This window comes from Pantherophis guttatus, chromosome 6 (genome assembly GCF_059756535.1).
Source record: "Pantherophis guttatus breed Tessera chromosome 6, ASM5975653v1, whole genome shotgun sequence".
NCBI classification, from domain to species: domain Eukaryota; kingdom Metazoa; phylum Chordata; class Lepidosauria; order Squamata; family Colubridae; genus Pantherophis; species Pantherophis guttatus.
Genome location: NC_142068.1, coordinates 31417833 through 31425819, shown reverse-complemented (window position 1 = coordinate 31425819; position 7987 = coordinate 31417833).

The following is a 7987-nucleotide window of genomic DNA, read 5'->3' as shown; positions in this document are numbered from 1 at the left end:
TTGTTTTACAAGAGGGCTGGGGCAGAAGGGACAGCAAAAGGTGAGCTTAACAATTGTAACAGGACAGGACTGTCAGTGTTTTTCCATCAGAAAATAAACTTCTGGCATTACACAAATAACTGTTTGATTAGGATCGCTTGCTACAAGAAAAAATATTTCAGATTAGATGTTAATGTATGCATTTTCTAATAGCATATATTGGTTAAAAATATGCAGTGAACAAGACTTATGGACATCTGAAAACTGTATTTAATTTCTGTTCCGGCAGTCTTTCCTCATTCTGAAAACTCACCAAAATTTTGTCCACTGTATCAATAGCATGTATGTGTATGTATTGGGTGCTGCATTCCTTTCATTTGGGGGAAGCATAAGACTTTAAACATTGGAAGCATTATTTTTCATTCAATCGCATATATTAAAAGGCAAATCTTTTTGCAAAAATTTGCAAAATTTAATTGGAAATACACATTCTTCCAACCCTTCAGCAAACAATGAAAAAATGCAAAGAAGATTTACTATGGGTCTGGGCATGTCCAGCACAAATATTCTTGGCATGCCCAAAGCATGTTCTGCAAGAGAAGGCTTGTTATGTGTCTCAGTACATTCAAAGTAAATACTCTACTCATGCACAGAACATATCCTGGAAAGATAAAATGTCACTTAGTGAAGGGAGCATGCTTTATGCGCCCTGGTACACTTGCAGAGAACACATTTGACTTTACTTTTTAAAATCCCGCATGCTTTTGAATAATAAAAGGCTATAATTTTGATGCTGGCAACCCATGACTATTACAAAAGAGCTTAACATTCTACAACTCTTTTTATATTATTGGAGATACTCTTCAGTATCTTCTAAAGTGCAGCCTCCATGAAAAGAATATCAAATGCTGACCATCTCTTATGAAATCTAGTATTAGTATTTTGATAAATAGAAATGTTGATTTTTCACCCAGATCTTTATCTGCCATAAGCAATTTTCATGAAGCAGTAGTAGAACATGAGAACAATATAACACAGTACTTATCAGACAGTCTGTGAAATGGTGAATAGCCCCCTTTATGCTCCTGTAAAGGACATCTGATAGGTAAATGGTTTTACTTCTTACATGAATATAAACTACAATTGACCCCCAAATTTCTGTTGCTAAGTGAGACAGTTTTAAGCAAATTTTGCCCCATTTTACAACCTTTCTTGCCACAGTTGTTAAGTGAATCATTACAGTTGTTATGCTAGTAATGCAGTAATTAAGTGAATCTGATTTCTCCATTGACTTTGCTTGTCAAATGGTTGCAACAGGTGATCAAATGACCTTGGGACACAGCAATGGTCATAAGTATAAACCAGTTGCCAAGCATCTGTATTTTGATCACATGATCATGGAGATGCTACAAAGGTTGTAACTGTGAAAAATGGTCGTGAGTCACTTTTTTTCAGTGCTGTTGTACCTTTGAAGGGTCACTAAATGAACTTTTGTAAGTCAAGGACTATCTGTATCCTGATACAGTTATTATATGCTGCTTTAATTTTACACATCTACCCTTTTGCAATGCTCAGGCAAATATCCAAATACAGACGATTCTTGCTAATAAGCTTCTCTGCAGTCACATGATCAACATTTGTGACCTTCTTTGCTGGCTTCCTACATCCAAGTCTATGGAGAAGCCAGAAGGTTGCAAAAGATGATTACAGGATCCTAGGACACTGCAACCATCATAAATACATGCCAGTTGCCAAGTGTTTGAATTTTGATCATGTGGTCATAGGGAAGTTGCAACTGTGGTAAGTGTGAAAAACAAGTCATAAGTCACTTTTTCAGTGCTGTTGTAACTTTGAACACTCACTAGATGAACTGTTGTAAGTCAAGGACTACCTGTACCGTTGGTTTTCACCTTAAAAGATTTTTTTAAAAATATTTTACAGTCTTTAAATTAACACTTCTAGAAAGCCTGCAGTTCAAAGAAGAATGCATTTATATTGCTGTGCTGACTGTTGTTGTCAGAAATCACAAGGATTTTTCAGGTCTGGAATGTGACTGTAGTTCAATGCTGTAATTCAAATGAAAACAGGCTTGCTTGTGATTGCAGGTTTGATTTTGAGGTTATGGACAGACTACAAAGGGGTGCATATTATAAAATGTTGTGTAATCTTATTTCTTCGGAAAAAGATGATAATCATCAGGGGACTTCATCTAGTATCATAGAAATACTCTCCTGATCTTAATATTTGTTTACATTTAATAATACATTTTTAAGCAGATAAGTGATCATTTCCACATAGCCTTTCAGTTATGTTGAACTATGAAACTAAACATTTATTATATACCTGGTCACATAAGAAATTACGGGGTGTGGAAATTCCTTTTTTCAAGACTGAAGAAAACATGATAAAAAGCTGCACAAGAAACAGGTCAAGACCTAGCTTTCAGGACAAGAAAGCTATTTATAGTCTTGATAAATCCCAAGGGTCAGTTCCCTAGAAATAAAATACTATGTTCTGCCTAGATTATCTCTAACAGTGTGATCTCATAGATATTACAAAATGTTTCCAAAGAAACACAAAAAATGCTCCATCTTATTGGTGATCAAAATAAACCTTGAATATGCCTTTATTTGACAAATGAAATACATTGATATTTTACAGCTAGAAACACTTATTGGTATATGGCTGTTTAGGCCAATATTTTTCAGGGATGTAATAGCATTTATTTCCATAGTATTCATATCAGAGTATAGAGACTGAATTGGAGATTTGAAAATGGCTATTAGCAAACCCATATGGGGGATATATTAATCTGAAAAGTTAGGGGATAAGGGTGAAGAATGGTATACAGATTAAAATATTTTTATCCTGAGAAGCTCCAAAAGGTTCTGACCAACAGTGTGGGTATAGAATTGAGCAAGTGCTGAAAAAAGAGGGTGACAGAAGTAAAGACAAATTAAAAGACCTTTTTAACCTTTCTGGTTGATCTTTAATGATGCAGAACTAAACAGATGCTGGAACGTTTACAATAGCTATACCGTAGCATTACTAAAGGCACTTCAACTTTAGCTTTGCTGTTCTTAGAAAAGTTGCAATGCTCTTCATGAAGTCTACAATAGGTACACCCTTGTATAAAAGGGTACCGTGATCATTTCAGTGTGAAAGGGCCTGATGCTACTTCATTTTGTTTAGCAAAAGTTTAGTGTTTTCCCCTCTGCAATGTGTGGTTACATCATTTGGACCTTTTGCATTACTCACATGTGTTAGTGAAGATGATAGTGCCAGGGATATCAGAAATGGTTGAAATTCCTTTGGACAATAAATGAGATCTAGTTTGTCCTTTTCAGAGTCATTTTGTAAGGTCAGTCTTAAAAATATCTGCAGCACAGAAGTTTGTTTGTTTGCTTCTTTGTTTGTTTATAAAATTTATTTGCCTCCCATTTCATATCCAACAACTCTGGGGGGCTTATATACACTGCTCAAAAAAATAAAGGGAACACAAAAATAAGACATCCTAGATCTGAATGAATGAAATATTCGTAGTAAATACTTTGTTCATTACATAGTTGAATGTGCTGACAACAAAATCACACAACAATTATCAATGGAAATCAAATTTATCAACCCATGGAGGTCTGGATTTGGAGTTACACTCACAATTAAAGTGGAAAAAAACACTACAAGCTGATCCAACTTTGATGTAATGTCCTTAAAACAAGTCGAAATGAGGCTCAGTAGTGTGTGTGGCCTCCATGTGCCTGTATGACCTCCCTACAACGCCTGGGCATGCTCTTGATGAGGTGGCGGATGGTCTCCTGAGGGATCTCCTCCCACACCTGGGCTAAAGCATCCCCCAACTCCTGGACAGTCTGTGGTGCAACGTGGCGTTGGTGGATGGAGCGAGACATGATGTCCCAGATGTGCTAAATTGGATTCAGGTCTGGTGAACAGGCGGGCCAGTCCATAGCATCAGTGCCTTCGTCTTGCAGGAACTGCTGACACACTCCAGCCACATGAGGTCTAGCATTTGCGTGCATTAGGAGGAACTCAGGGCCAACCGCACCAGCATATGGTCTCACAAGGGGTCTGAGGATCTCATCTAGGTACCTAATGGCAGTGAGGCTACCTTTGGCGAGCACATGGAGGGCTGTGCGGCCCCCCCAAAGAAATGCCACCCCACACCATTACTGACCCACTGCCAAACCGGTCATACTGGAGGATGTTGCAGGCAGCAGAAGGTTCTCCACGGCGTCTCCAGACCCTGTCACGTCTGTCACATGTGCTCAGTGTGAACATGCTTTCATCTGTGAAGAGCACAGGGCGCCAGTGGCGAAGTTGCCAATCTTGGTGTTCTCTGGCAAATGCCAAACATTCTGCACGGTGTTGGGTTGTAAGCACAACCCCCACCTGTGGATGTCGGGCCCTCATACTACCCTCATGGAGTCTGTTTCTGACCGTTTGAGCAGCCACATGCACATTTGTGGCCCGCTGGAGGTCATTTTGCAGGGCTCTGGCAGTGTTCCTTGCACAAAGGCAGAGGTAGCAGTTCTGATGCTGGGTTGTTGCCCTCCTACGGCCTCCTCCACGTCTCCTGATGTACTGGCCTGTCTCCTGGTAGTGCCTCCATGCTCTGGACACTACACTGTGGCAACCTTCTTGCCACAGCTCGCATTGATGTGCCATCCTGGATGAACTGCACTACCTGAGCCACTTGTGTGGGTTGTAGACTCCGTCTCATGCTACCATTAGAGTGATAGCACCGCCAGCATTCAAAAGTGACCAAACCATCAGCCAGAAAGCATAGGAACTGAGAAGTGGTCTGTGGTCACCACCTGCAGAACCACTCCTTTATTGGGGATGTCTTGCTAACTGCCTATGCTTTCCACCTGTTCTCTATTCCATTTGCACAACAGCATGTGAAATTGATTGTCAATCAGTGTTGCTACCTAAGTGGACAGTTTGATTTCACAGAAATGTGATTGACTTGGAGTTACATTGTGTTGTTTAAGTGTTCCCTTTATTTTTTTGAGCAGTGAATATTGTCTTTCTCAGACAAATCTGCTTTTTGCAGATGTCATATCTCTCATGATCCAGTTGGCTAGCATCTGTAGTCCCAACAGTAGTAATTTTGCCCTGCTATTATTTCATCTGATCTTCTTATCATCCTAGCATTTTCTTGCAGGTGCAGGCTCCATTTTTTGAATCAACAAACTCCATTTCACACAATCAAATGCAACAACCTGGTCCAACTGTATAATTTTCATGTCTGAATTTATTGTGTCCTACCACCTTTGCTTTAGTCTTCCAACTGTTTATTCCATATGATAATATGGCAAAAATACATTTTCTCAGCATGGTCCATGGTTTATCCAGCAAATAGACAGTTCACCAGTAGAATAAGAGCAGCTAGCAATGGTTCCATAAAGCATCCTGCTTGCTTGATTTACTACTTCTTTTTGAATAAGGCATTTGTATCAGTCAACTTTTTCATGAATGTTTTTTTTCTCTCTAAAATTCAGAATCGTGATGGGTTCAGAGGAAGATTTCTTTTCAATGTGTTCAAGGCTATTTCTGCTATTACCTCAATTATATTGACACTAGCAATATAATGTTGAGGCTTTGAACCATGGGTGAAATCCAGCAGGTTCTGACAGGTTCTGGAGAACTGGTAATGGAAATTTTGAGTAGTTCGGAGAACTGGTAGCGGAAATTTTGAGTAGTCTGGAGAACTGGCAAATATCACCTCTGGCTGGCCCCAGAGTGGGGTGGGAATGCAGATTTTGCAATATCCTTCCCCCACGAGTAGGGAGGGAATGGGGATTTTGCAATATCCTTCCCCTGGAGTGGGGTGGGAATGGAGATTTTGCAGTATCCTTCTACCACGCCCACTAAGCCACGCCCATAGAACCGGTAGTAAAAAAAGTTGGTTTTCACCGCAGCTTTGAACAATGTTTTTGTTCAAGGCCTCAACAAGAAAAACTATTGTTTCTATGTTCACAAGCATAATTACTACAAGGATTAAAACCATCAAGGGCTTCCTTGATGAATGCTATTTCTATGAATTGTAACATACCCCAATTACCATTAATTTATCCATAATTCCCAATACCACCAATGTGCAAGTTGAAGAAAGATTATCATGAAGTGGATGTTCAGATTCAAAAAGTAAGCGCAAATTTGGCTTTGCTGACTATAGAAAAGTCTTTGATTATGTCAAGCTGTGGACTGTCCCTAGGGAAATGGGAATTTTATAATATTTTATAATCATCATACAAACCTATACAATTACTTATATTACACTGCTGCTGCATGACTTGCACTAAATTCCAACTTTCTTCTTCTTCTTACAATTCAAGGTAATGGTAGCTATCCTTAAAGCATGAGTGTTCATGAGTGCTAGCCTGGGTTACATAGAGTGAAGAGGGATTGTCTTGGGCTGCATATAAAATATATAATATGGTTAATGAGTATAAATCACATAATAATGTTAAAAGGTTTACAATGTTGTGGGTTCACATTACTACCTGTCCAAGGCCACAGGTGGCCCATTGGCTGCAGGTTGGACATGCCTGCTTTAAAGGCTTGAATGGCACAGGCCAGGTTATGTGTAGGACTGCCTACCCTGATGTTACCTTCCCAATTCAATTAGGGTGGGTATATTCCTGGTCCCTTCCCTTAATATTATCATTTGATGGGACCTAGAAGATCCACATTCTTTGTAGCTGCTTCTATTCTGTAGAATACTTTTCTCTGAGATCTGGCAAGATCACTTTTTTCTAGTCTTTGTCCCTACAAAATGGAAGCAACAAATACTGGGAACCTATCCTGCTATACTGCAATTTTTACTAAACAACCATAATGAATGGTTTTTTACTAAAATTACTAATACAATTTTTACTAAGCAACCATAATTCCTTTTCTTAGTCCATTAACAGATCAGACAAAAGAATTCTATTTGTACCTTCTACTGGCAGATAAAGATCCCAATATATACATTTGTATCACATACTGTATTTACTTTTTAATGAAGTCTACAATTGGATTCACAATAAACACTTACTGACTTAATTTTATGCTCCAAAAAAAAGGAAAAACTGCATTAATTCCATTTTGGGTTATGATGCTGTAAGTAGAAGGCCACTTCTCTGAATTTTAATGTTCTATGTTTAGTGAGTAAACATTTGATCTAAGATATTCCAATCTGCTACTTAGTTGTTGTTGTTTTTTGTTATTCAATAAGCACTATCTCATAGCAAACTCATGAGAATGGAAACTTGGTTATTGATAAAGTTCCTCTTTTGCCATGACATATTACAAAAAGCTGGGGCTGGCTGTATCAGGCAACAAGATGTAGTAGTAATGTCAAAAAGCCAAATTTACAGGAAGAAAGTGGTGTTCAAATGGAGAAACAAGAGTTTTAAAGTAATAGTTTTAGCACTGAAGCATTTCATACTCCATTTGAATCAGCAAATCCCCCCCCCCATAGCACTGGGAATAACTGTGGGAACATTACAAATTTAAAAGTAGCCTTAAGTAAGGCAGTTTGAATGTCTATGGCACTTTTATTTTACCATCTTAGATCCCACCTTACCATTTCAGTGATGGCATGGTTATGTTTTGCTTTATTTTTTAGCAAGGCAAAGATAGCCTTCTCCTCCTAGTAACACGGAAACATAAAAATATAATGGGTGTTCAGCTTTGTTATAGGCAGGAACATGACAAACACTCTTGTGTTGGTCATAGCCTGGAATTGCCTCCTAATGATTAGTTACACAACCATTGTACTCTTGCCAACTTTTGTTTTGCAACACAGCTCCATTTACACCTGCATGTACAGGCAAATTATGTTTAGTAAGGAAACCATCCAATCTTTGCAAATGCAAGGAGTCAGGATTCCAGAACTGATTTTGCTTTTCAACTGACAACTCTACACTTGAAAGTATATTAATAAAACACGGAATGTAAGAAAGCCCCTTGTAAGTTTATTTGAATATTGTTCCGTAGTTTA